Raw genomic sequence first — 14,509 nt, forward strand, 5'->3', positions numbered from 1 at the left:
TTATCTCTATAAACATGGAAATATATGCACTGCCATCTGTAAAAACATGGAGATACCTATACAGTCATCTGTATAAACATGGAAATATCTACAATGCCATCTGTATACACATGGGAATATCTACACAGCCATCTGTATAAACATGTAAACATCTACACTGCTATCTCTATAAACGTGGAAATATCTACACCGCCATCTCTATAAACATGAAAATATCTACACTGCCATCTCCGTAAACATGGAAATAACTACACAGCCATCTGTATAAACATGGAAACATCTACACCGCCATAAGTGTGAATAAGGAAATATCTACAATGCCATCTGTATAAAGTTATAAGTATCTGCACCGCGAGCTGTATAAACATGGAAATATCTACATCGCTATCTGTATAAACGTGGAAATACCAACACCGCTATCGGTATAAACATGGAAATATCTACAACGCCATCTATATAAACAAGGAAATATCTACACCGCTATGTCTATAAACATGGAAATACCTACACCGCTATCTCTATAAACATGGAAATACCTACACCGCTATCTGTATAAACATGGAAATACCTACACTGCTATCTGTATAAACATGGAAATATCTACACCGCGATCTGTATAAACATGGAAATATCTACACCGCAATCTGTATAAACATGGAAATATCTTCACCACGATCTGTATAAACATGGAAATATCTACACCGCTATCTGTATAAACATCGTAATATCTACACCACCATCTATATAAACATGGAAATATCTACACCGCCATCTCTATAAACATGGAAATATCTACAATGCCATCTGTAGAAAGATGGAAATATCTACACCGCAATCAGTGTAAATATGGAAATATCTACACCAATATCTGTAAAAACATGGAAATATCTACACCGCAATCTGTATAAACATGGAAATATCTACACCACGATCTGTATAAACATGGAAATATCTACAGCGCCATCTCTATAAACGTTGAAATATCTACACTGCCATCTGTAAAAACATGGAAGTATCTACACAGTCATCTGAATAAACATGGAAATATCTACAACACCATCTGTATAAACATGGAAATAACTACAATACCATCTGTATAAACATGGAAATATCTACACAGACATCTGTATAAATATGGAAATATCTACACAGCCATCTGTATAAACATGGAAATATCTGCACCGTGATCTCTAAAAATGCAAATATCTACACCGCTATCTGTATAAACATGAAAATATCTACAACCCTATCAGTGTAAACATGGAAATATCTAGAGAGCTATCTGTGTAAACATGGAAATATCTACACCGCTATCTGTGTAAAGATGGAAATACATACACCGCAATCTGTGGAAAAATGGAAATATCTACACCGCTATGTGTATAAACATGGAAATATCTCCACTGCTGTCTGTATTAACATGGAAATATCTCCACCGTTATCTGTTTAAACATGGAAATATCTACACCGCCATCTCTATAAACATTGAAATATGTACACTGCCATCTGTAAAAACATGGAAATATCTACACAGTCATCTGAATAAACATGGAAATATCTACACCACCATATGTATAAACATGGAAATAGCTACAATACCATCTGTATACACATGAAAATATCTACACAGCCATCTCCATAAGGATGGAAGTATCTACTCCGCCATGTGTATAAACACGGAAATATCTGCACCACCATTTGTGTAAACATGGAAATATCTACACCGCGATCTGTATAAACATGGAAATATCTACACTGCCATCTGTACAAACATGGAAATATCTACACAGTCATCTGTAGAAATATGGAAATATCTGCACCGCTATCTCTATAAACATGAAAATACTTACACCACCATCTCTATAAACATGGAGTTATTTACACCGCTATCCCTATAAACCTAGAAATAACTACACCGCCATCTCTATAAACATGGAAATATCTACACCGCCATCTGAATGAACATGGAAATATCTACACAGACATCTGTATAAACATGGAAATATCTACACTGCCATCTGTATAAACTTGGAAATATCTACACTGACATCTGTAGAAAAATGGAAATGTCTTCAAAGCGATCTGTATTAACATGGGAATTTCTACACCATCATCTGTATATACATGGAAATATCTACACCGCTATCTGTATCAACATGGAAATAACTACACCGCAATCTGTATAAACACGGAAATATCTACAATGGTATCTCTGTAAACATGGAAATATCTACACAGCTCTCTGTGTAAACTTGGAAATATCTACACCGCTATCTGTGTAAATTTGGCAATACCTACACCGCAATCTGTGCAAAGGTGGGAATATCTACATCGCTATCTCTGTAAACATTGAAATATCTACACCGATATCTGTATAAACATGGAAATATCAACACTGCCATCTGTATAAACATGGAAATATCTACAGCGCCATCTGTATAAACATGGAAATATCTACATCGCCGTCTGTACACACATGGAAATATCAACACAGCCATCTGTATAAACATGGAAATATCTACACTGCTATCTCTATAAACATGGAAACATCTACACCGCTATCTGTAGAAACATGGAAATATCTACATCGCTATCTGTATAAACATGGAAATATCTACCACGATATGTGTGTAAACACGGAAATATCTACACAGCTATCTGTGTAAACTTGGAAATATCTACACAGGTATCTGCGTAAACATGGAAATAACTACACAGCAATCTGTGCAAAGATGGAAATAACTACACCGCTATCTCTGTTAACATGGAAATATTTACACCGCTACCTGTATAAACATGGAAATATCTACACCGCTGACTGTATAAACAAGGAAATACCTACACCGCCATCTGTAGAAACATGGAAATATCTACACCGCAGTCTGTATAAACATGGAAATAACTACACTGCTATCTGTATAAATATGGAAATATCTACACCTCTATCTTTATAAACATAGAAATACCTACACCACTTTCTCTATGAACATGGAAATATCTACACTGCAATCTCTATATACATGGAAATATCTACACCGCCATCTCTATAAACATGAAAATATATACACCGCCATCTTCATAAACATGGATGAATCTACACCGCCATCTGTATAAACTTGGAAATATCTACACCACAATCTGTATAAACATGGAAATATCTTCAATTCTATCTCTATAAACATGGAAATATCTACACCGCCATCTGTATAAAGATGGAAATATCTACACAGCAATCTGTATAAATATGGAAATACCTACACCGCTATCTGTATAGATATGGAAATATCTACACCGCTATCTGTATAAACATGGAAATATCTACAATGCCATCTGTAGAAAGATGGAAATATCTACACCGCAATCTGTGTAAACATGGAAAATCTACACTGATATCTGTAAAAACATGGAAATATCTACACCGCTATCTGTATAAACATGGAAATATCTACACCACGATCTGTATAAACATGGAAATATCTACACCACGATCTGTATAAACATGGGAATATCTACACCGCTATCTGTGTAAACATGGAAATATCTACACAGCTATCTCTATAAACATGGAAATATCTAGACCGCCATCTGTATAAACATGGAAATACCAACAAAGTCATCTATATAAACATGGAAATATCTACAAACCATCTGTATAAACATGGAAATATCTATAAAGCCGTCTGTATATACATGGAAATATCTACACCGCTATCTGTATAAACATGGAAATATCTACAGCGCCATCTCTATGAACATTGAAATATCTACACTGCCATCTGTAAATACATTGAAATATCTACACAGTCATCTGAATAAACATGGAAATATCTACACCACCATCTGTATAAACATGGAAATGCCTACAATAACATCTGTATACACATGGAAATATCTACACAGACATCTGTATAAATATGGAAATATCTACACCGCCATCTGTATAAACATGGAAATATCTACACTGCCATCTGTAGAAAGATAAAAATATCTACACCGCTATCTCTATAAATATGGAAATATCTACTCCGCCATCTCTATAAACATGAAATTATCTACACTGCCATCTCCATAAAGATGGAACTATCTACTCCGCCATGTGTATAAACACGGAAATATCTACACAACCATCTGTGAAAACATGGAAATATCTACACCGCTATCTGTATAAACATGGAAATATCTACACCGCCATCTGCATGTCCATGGAAATATCTACGCCGCCATCTGTATAAACAGGGAAATATCTACATGGCCATCTGTGTATAGATAGATATATCAACACCGCCATCTGTACAAACATGGAAATATCTACACCGCGGTCTGTATAAACACGGAAATATCTACACCGCTATCTGTATAAACATGGAAATATATACACCGCCATCTCTATAAGCATGGAAATATCTACACCGTGATCAGTATAAACATGGAAATATCTACACTGCTATCTGTATAAACATGGTAATATCTACAATGCCGTCTGTAGAAAGATGGAAATATCTACACCGCAATCTCTGTAAACATGGAAATATCCACACCAATATCTGTACAAACATGGAAATATGTACACCGCAATCTGTATAAACTTGGAAATATCTACACCGCGATCTGCATAAACATGGAAATATCTACACCGTGATCTGTATAAACATGGAAATATCTACACCGCTATCTGTATAAACATGGAAATATCTGCACAGCTATCTCTATAAACATGGAGATATCTACACAGCCATCTGTATAAACATGGAAATATCTACACAGCCATCTGTATATACATGGAAATATCTACACAGCTATCTGTATAAACATGGAAATAACTACACCGCTATTTGTATAAGCAAGGAAATATCTACACAGCCATCTGTTTAAACATGGAAATATATACATCGCTATCTGTATAAACACGAAAATAACTACACCGCTATTTGTATAAACAATGAAATATCTACACCGCGATCTGTATAAACATGGAAATATCTACACCGCTATCTGTATAAACATGGAAATATCTGCACAGCTATCTCTATAAACATGGAGATATCTACACAGCCATCTGTATAAACATGGAAATATCTACACAGCCATCTGTATATACATGGAAATATCTACACAGCTATCTGTATAAACATGGAAATAACTACACCGCTATTTGTATAAGCAAGGAAATATCTACACAGCCATCTGTTTAAACATGGAAATATATACATCGCTATCTGTATAAACACGAAAATAACTACACCGCTATTTGTATAAACAAGGAAATATCTACACCGTGATCTGTATAAACATGGAAATATCTACACCGTTATTTGTGTAAACAAGGAAATATCTACACCGCTATCTGTATAAACATTGAAATAACTACACCGCTATTTGTATAAACAAGTAAATATCTACACCGTGATCTCTATAAACATGGAAATAACTTCACCGCTATTTGTATAAACAAGGAAATATCTACACCACTATCTGTATAAACATGCTAATAACTACACCGCTATCTGTATAAATGTGTAAATATTTACACCGCTATCCCTATAAACATGGTAATATCAACACCGCGATCTGTATAAACGTGGAAATATCTACAGCATGATCTGTATAAACATGGAAATACCTACACCGCCATCCCTATATACATGGAAATATCTACACCGCAATCTCTATAAACGTGGAAATATCTACAACGCCAACTCTATAACCATCGAAATATCTACACCGCTATCTGTATAAACATGGAAATATCTACAACGCTATCTGTGTAAACATGGAAATATCTACACAGCTATCTGTGTAAACTTGGAAATATCTACACAGCTATCTGTGTAAAAATGGAAATATCCACACCGCAATCTGTGCAAAGATGGAAATATCTACACCGCTATCTCTGTAAACATGGAAATATCTACACCGCTATCTGCATATTCATGTAAATATCTACACCGCTATCTGTATAAACATGGAAATATCTACACCACGATCTGTATAAACATGGAAATATATACACCGCTATATGTATAAACATGGAAATATCTGCACTGCTATCTCTATAAACAAGGAAATATTTACAGAGCCATCTGTATAAACATGGAAATAACTACACAGTCATGTGTAGGAACATGGAAATATCTGCATAGGAATCTGTATAAACATGGAAATATCTGCACGGCTATCTGTATAAACACGGAAATACCTACACCGCTGTCTCTATACACATGGAAATATGCACACCGCTATGTGTATAAACATGGAAATATCTCCACTGCTGTCTGTATAAACATGGAAATATCTCCACCGTTATCTGTATAAACATGGAAATATCTACAGCGCCATCTCTATAAACATTGAAATATCTACACTGCCATCTGTAAAAACATGGAAATATCTACACAGTCATCTGAATAAACATGGAAATATCTACACCATCATCTGTATAAACATGGAAATAGCTACAATACCATCGGTATACACATGGAAATAACTACACAAACATCTGTATAAATATTCAAATATCTTCACCGCCATCTGTATAAACATGGAAATATCTACACTGCCATCTGTAGAAAGACGGAAATATCTACACCGCTATCTCTGTAAATATGGAAATATCTACACCGCCATCTCTATAAACATGAAAATATCTACACTGCCATCTCCATAAAGATGGTAGTGTCTACTCCGCCATGTGTATAAACACGGAAATATATACACCACCATCTGTCTAAACATGGAAATATCTACACCGCTATCTGTATAAACATGGAAATATCTACACCCCTGTCTGTATAAACATGGAAATATCCACAACGCTATCTCTATAAACATGGAAAAATCAACACCGCTATCTCTATAAACATGGAAATATCTACACCGCCATCTGTATAAACATAGAAATATCTACACCATGATCAGTATAAACATGGAAATATCTACACCGCTATCAGTATAAACATGGAAATATCTCCACTGCTATCTCTATAAACATCGAAATATCTACACCGCCATCTGTATAAACATGGAATTACTTACAAAGTTATCTGTATAAACATGGAAATATCTACACCGCCATCTGTATAAACCTGGAAATATCTACACAGCCATGTGTATATACATGGAAATATCTACACCGCTATCTATATAAACATGGAAATAACTACACCGCTATCTGTATAAACATGGAAATATCTACACCACCATCTACATATCCATGGAAATATCTGTGACGCCATCTGTATAAACATGGAAATATCTACACGGTCATCTGTGTAGAGATGGAAATATCAACACCGCCATCTGTACATACATGGAAATATCTGCATCGCTATCTGTATAAACATGGAAATATCTACACCACGGTCTGTATAAACACGGAAATATCTACACCGCTATCTGTATAAACATGGAAATATCTACACCGCTATCTCTATAAATGTGGAAATATCTACACCGTGATCTGTATAAACATGGAAATATTTACACCGCTATCTGTATAAACATGGAAATTTCTACACCGTTATCTGTATAAATATGGAAATATCTACACCGCTGTCTCTATAAACATGGAAATATCTACACCGCCATCTGTATAAACACGGAAATACCTATACAGTCATCTGTGTAAACATGGAAATATCTACACCACCATCTGTATAAACATGGAAATATCTAAAATGCCATCTGTATACACATGGAAACACCTACACGGCAAACTGTGTTTAGATGGAAATATCAACACCGCCATCTCGGTAAACATGGAAATATCTACACTGCGGTCTGTATAAACATGGAAATATCTACACCGGTATCTCTATAAACATGGAAATATCTACACCACGATCTGTATAAACATGGAAATATCTACAGCACTATCTGTATAAACAAGGAAATATCTGCACTGCTATCTCTATAAACATGGAAATATCTACAAAGCCATCTGTATAAACATGGAAATATCTACACAGCCCTCTGTATAAATATGGAAATATCTGCATAGGCATTTGTATAAACATGGAAATATCTGCACCGCTATCTGTATAAACATGGAAATACCTACACCGCTGTCTCTATAAACATGGAAATATGTACACCACTCTGTGTATAAACATGGAAATATCTCCACTGCTGTCTGTATAAACATGGAAATATCTCCACCGTTATCTGTATAAACATGGAAATCTCTACAGCGCCATCTCTATAAACATTGAAATATCTACACTGCCATCTTTAAAAAGATGGAAATATCTACACAGTCATCTGAATAAACATGGAAATATCTACACTGCCATCTGTGTAAACATGGAAATATCTACACCACTGTCTGTATAAACATGGAAATATCTACACGCCTATCTGTATAAACATGGAAATATCCACACCGCTATCTCTATAAACATGGAAAAATCAACACCGCTATCTCTATGAACATGGAAATATCTACACCACCATCTCTATAAACATGGAAATATCTACACCACGATCAGCATAAACATGGAAATATCTACACCGCTATCTGTATAAACATGGAAATATCTCCACTGCTATCTCTATAAACATCGAAATACCTACACGGCCATCTGTATAAACATGGACATACTTACAAAGTTATCTGTATAAACATGGAAATATCTACACCGCCATCTGTATAAACATGGAAATATCTACACAGCCATGTGTATATACATGGAAATATCTACACCGCTATCTATATAAAGATGTAAATAACTACACCGCTATCGGTATAAACATGGAAATATCTACACCGCCATCTACATATCCATGGAAATATCTTTGCCGCCAACTGTATAAACATGGAAATATCTACACGGTCATCTGTGTAGAGATGGAAATATCAACACTGCCATCTGTACAAACATGGAAATATCTGCAACGCAATCTGAATAAACATGGAAATATCTACACCGCGGTCTGTATAAACATGAAAACATCTAAACCGCTATCTGTATAAACATGGAAATATCTAACCCGCTATCTCTATAAATATGGAAATATGTACACCGTGATCTGTATAAACATTGAAATATTTACACCGCTATCTGTATAAACATTGAAATATCTACACTGTCATCTATATAAACATGGAAATATCTACACCGCTATCTCTATAAATGTGGAAATATCTACACCGTGATCTGTATAAACATGGAAATATTTACACCGCTATCTGTATAAACATGGAAATTTCTACACCGTTATCTGTATAAATATGGAAATATCTACACCGCTGTCTCTATAAACATGGAAATATCTACACCGCCATCTGTATAAACACGGAAATACCTATACAGTCATCTGTGTAAACATGGAAATATCTACACCACCATCTGTATAAACATGGAAATATCTACAATGCCATCTGTATACACATGGAAATACCTACACGGCAATCTGTGTATAGATGGAAACATCAACACCGCCATCTGTACAGACATGGAAATATTTACACCGCTATCTCAATAAACATGGAAATATCTACACCGCTATCTCTATAAACATGGAAATATCTACACCGCCATCTGTATTAACATGGAAATATCTACACAGTCATCTGTATAAACCTGGAAATATCTACACTGTCATCTATATAAACATGGAAATATCTACAGAGAACTCTGTATAAACATGGAAATATCGGCAGAGCCATCTCTATAAACATGGAAATATCTACACCGCTATCTGTATAAACATGGAAATATCTACACCGCTATGTGTATTAACGTGGAAATATCTCCATTGCTATCTGTATAAACATGGACAAATCTCCACCGCAATATGTATACACATGAAAATATCTACACCGCTATCTCTATAAACATGGAAATATCTGCACTGCCATCTTAAAAACATGGAAATACCTATACAGTCATCTGTATAAAGATGGAAATTTCTACAATGCCATCTGTATACACATGGATATATCTACACAGCCATCTGTATAAACATGTAAATATCTACACTGCTATCTCTATAAACATGGAAATATCTACACCGCCATCTCTGTAAACATGAAAATATCTACACTGCCATCTAAATAAACATGGAACTAACTACTCCGCCATCTGTGTAAACATGGAAACATCTACACCGCCATCTGTGTGAATAAGGAAATATCTACAATGCCATCTGTATAAAGATATAAATATCTTCACCGCGAGCTGTATAAACATGGAAATATCTACATCGCTGTCTGTATAAACGTGGAAATACCAAAACCGCTATCGGAAAAAACATGGAAATATCTACAGCGCCATCTATGTAAACATGGAAATATCTACACCGCTATGTCTATAAACATGGAAATACCTACACCGCTATCTCTATAAACTTGGAAATATCCACACCGCCATCTGCATATCCACGGAAATATCTATAACGCCATCTGTATAAAGATGGAAATATCTACACGGCAATCTGTGTACAGATGGAAATATCAACACCGCCATCTGTACAAACATGGAAATATCTACACCGCTATCTGTATAAACATAGAAATACCTACACTGCAGTCTGTATAAACATGGAAATATCTACACCGGTATCTGTATATACATGGAAATATCTACACCACGATCTGTATAAAAATGGAAATATTTACACCGCTATCTGTATAAACCTGGAAATATCTACACTGCTATCCCTATAAATATGGAAATATATACAACGCCATCTGTATAAACATGGAAATAACTACACAGTCATGTGTAGGAACATGGAAATATCTACGCCACCGTTTGTATAAAGATGGAAGTATCTACAACGTTATCTGTATAAACATGGAAATATCTACACAGTGATCTGTATAAACATGGAAATATGTACAGCACTCTCTGAATAAAGATGGAAATATCTACACCGCTATCTGTAAAAACATGGAAATATCTACACCACTATCTGTATAAATATGGAAATATTTACACAGCTATATCAATAACCATGGAAATATCTACACCACTAACTCTATAAACATGGAAATATCTACACCGCTATCTGTATAAATAAGAACTATCAAAACCGCTATCTCTATAAAAATGGAAATATCTACACTGCTATCTGTATAAACATGGAAATATCCTCACTGCTATGTCTCTGAACATGGATATATCTACACCGCTATCTCTATGAACATGGAAATATCTACACCGCCATCTCTATAAATATGGAAATATCTACATCGCCATCTGTATAAACATGGAAATAACTACAAAGTCATTTGTATAAACAAGAAAATATCTACTCCGCTATCTGTATAAACATGGAAATATCTACACTGCGATCTGTATAAACATGGAAATATCTACACCGCGATCTGTGTAAACATGGAAATATCTTCACCACGATCTGTATAAACATGGAAATATCTACACCGCTATCTGTATAAACATGGTAATATCTACACCACCATCTATATAAACATGGAAATATCTACACCGCCATCTGTATAAACTTGGAAATATCTACAATGCCATCTGTAGAAAGACGGAAATATCTACACCGCAATCTGTGTAAAGATGGAAATATCTACACCGATATCTGTAAAAAAATGGAAATATCTACACTGCTATCTGTATAAACATGGAAATATCAACACCGCGATCTGTATAAACATGGAAATATCTACACCGCTATGTGTATAATCATGGAAATATCTACACAGCTATCTCTATAAACATGGAAATACCTACACCGCCATCTGTATAAACATGGAAATATATACACAGCCATCTGTATAAACATGGAAATATCTACACAGCCATCTTTATATACATGGAAATATCTACAACGCTATCTGTATAAACATGGAAATAACTACACCGCTATTTGTATAAACAAGGAATATCTACACAGTGATCTGTATAAACATGGAAATATCTACACCACTACTTGTATAAACAAGGACATATCTACACCGCTATCTCTATAAACATGGAAATACCTGCACCGCTATTTGTATAAACAAGGAAATATCTACACCGTGATCTGTATAAACATGGAAATAACTACACCGCTATTTGTATAAACAAGGAAATATCTACACCGCCATCTGTTTAAACATGGAAATATATACACAGACCTCTGTTTATACATGGAAATATCTACACCGCTATCTGTATAAACATGCTAATAACTACACCGCTATCTGCATAAATGTGGAAATATTTGCACCGCTATCCCTATAAACATGGTAATATCAACACCGCGATCTGTATAAACATGGAAATATCTACACCATGATCTGTATAAACATCAAATATCTACACCGCGATCTGTATAAACATGGAAATATCTACACCGTGATCGGTATAAACATGGAAACATCTGCACCGCCATCTCTATAAACATGGAAATATCTACGCCCCTATCTGTATAAACATGGAAATATCCAAACAGCTATCTCTAAAAACATGGAAAAATCAACACCGCTATCTCTATGAACATGGAAATATCTGCACCGCCATCTCTATAAACAAGGAAATATCTACACCGCGATCAGTATAAACGTGGAAATATCTACACCGCTATCTCTATAAACATGGAAATATCTCCACTGCTATCTCTATAAACATCGAAATATCTACACCGCGATCTGTATAAACATGGAAATACTTACAAAGTTATCGGTGTAAACCTGGAAATATCAACACCGCCATCTGTATAAACATGGAAATATCTACACAGCCATGTGTATATACCTGGAAATATATACACCGCTATCTATATAAACATGGAAATAACTACACCGCTATCTGTATAAACATGGAAATATCTACACCGCCATCTACATATCCATGGAAATATCTGCGCCGCCGTCTGTATAAACATGGAAATATCTACACAGTCAACTGTGTATAGATGGAAATATCAACAACGCCATCTGTACAAACTTGGAAATATCTACACCGCTATCTGCATAAACATGGAAATATCTACACCGTGGTCTGTATAAACATGGAAATATCTAAACCACTATTTGCATAAACATGGAAATATCTACACTGCTATATCTATAAACATGGAAATATCTACACCGTGATCTGTATAAACATGGAAATATTTACACTGCTATCTGTATAAACATGGAAATATCTACACCGTTATCTGTATAAATATGGAAATACCTACACCGCTATCTCTATAAACATGGAAATATCTACACCGCCATCTGTATAAACATGGAAATATCTACACTGCTATCTCTATGAACATGGAAATATCTAAAATGCCATCTGTAAAAACATGGAAATACCTATACAGTCATCTGTATAAACATGGAAATATCTATACCACCATCTGTATAAACAAGGAAATATCTACAATGCAATCTGTATACACATGGAAATACCTACACGACAATCTGTGTATAGATGGAAACATCAACACTGCCATCTGTACAGACATGGAAATATCTCCACCGCTATCTGTATAAACATGGAAATAACTACACTGCGGTCTGTATAAACATGGAAATTTCTACACCGGTATCTGTATAAACATGGAAATATCTACACCACGATCTGTATAAACATGGAAATATTTTCACCGCTATCTGTATAAACATGGAAATATCTACTCCGCTATCTCTATAAACATGGAAATATCTACAAAGCCATCTGTATAAACATGGAAATACCAACACAGTCATGTGTAGGAACATGGAAATATCTACACCGCGATCTGTATAAACATGGAAATATGTACACCGCGATCTGCATAAACATGGAAATAACTACACCGCGATCTGTATAAACATGGAAATATCTACACAGCTATCTCTATAAACATGGAAATATCTACACCGCAATCTGTATAAACAAGGAAATACCTACAAAGTCATCTGTATAAACATGGAAATATCTACACAGCCAACTGTATAAACATGGAAATATGTACACAGCCGTCTGCATATACATGGAAATATCTACACCGCTATCTGTGTAAATTTGGCAATACTTACACCGCAATCTGTGCAAAGATGGAAATATCTACACCGCTATCTCTGTAAACATGGAAATATCTACACCGCTATCTGTATAAACATGGAAATATCTACACTGCCATCTGTATAAACATGGAAATATCTACAGCGCCATCTGTATAAACATGGAAATATCTACACTGCCATCTGTACACACATGGAAATATTGACACAGCCATCTGTATAAACATGGAAATATCTACACCGCTATCTCTATAAACATGGAAATATCTACACCGCTATCTGTATAAACATGGAAATATCTACATCGCTATCTGTATAAACAGGGAAATATCTCCACCGCTATCTGTATAAACATGGAAATATCTACACCGCTATCTGCATAAACATGGAAATATCTACACCGTTATCTGTATAAACATGGAAATATCTACAGCGCCATCTCTATAAACATTGAAATATCTACACTGCCATCTCTAAAAACATGGAAATATCTACACATTCATCTGAATAAACATGGAAATATCTACACCACCATCTGTATAACTTGGGAAA

Source organism: Pan troglodytes, chromosome 18, assembly GCF_028858775.2.
Source record: "Pan troglodytes isolate AG18354 chromosome 18, NHGRI_mPanTro3-v2.0_pri, whole genome shotgun sequence".
Classification (NCBI taxonomy): domain Eukaryota; kingdom Metazoa; phylum Chordata; class Mammalia; order Primates; family Hominidae; genus Pan; species Pan troglodytes.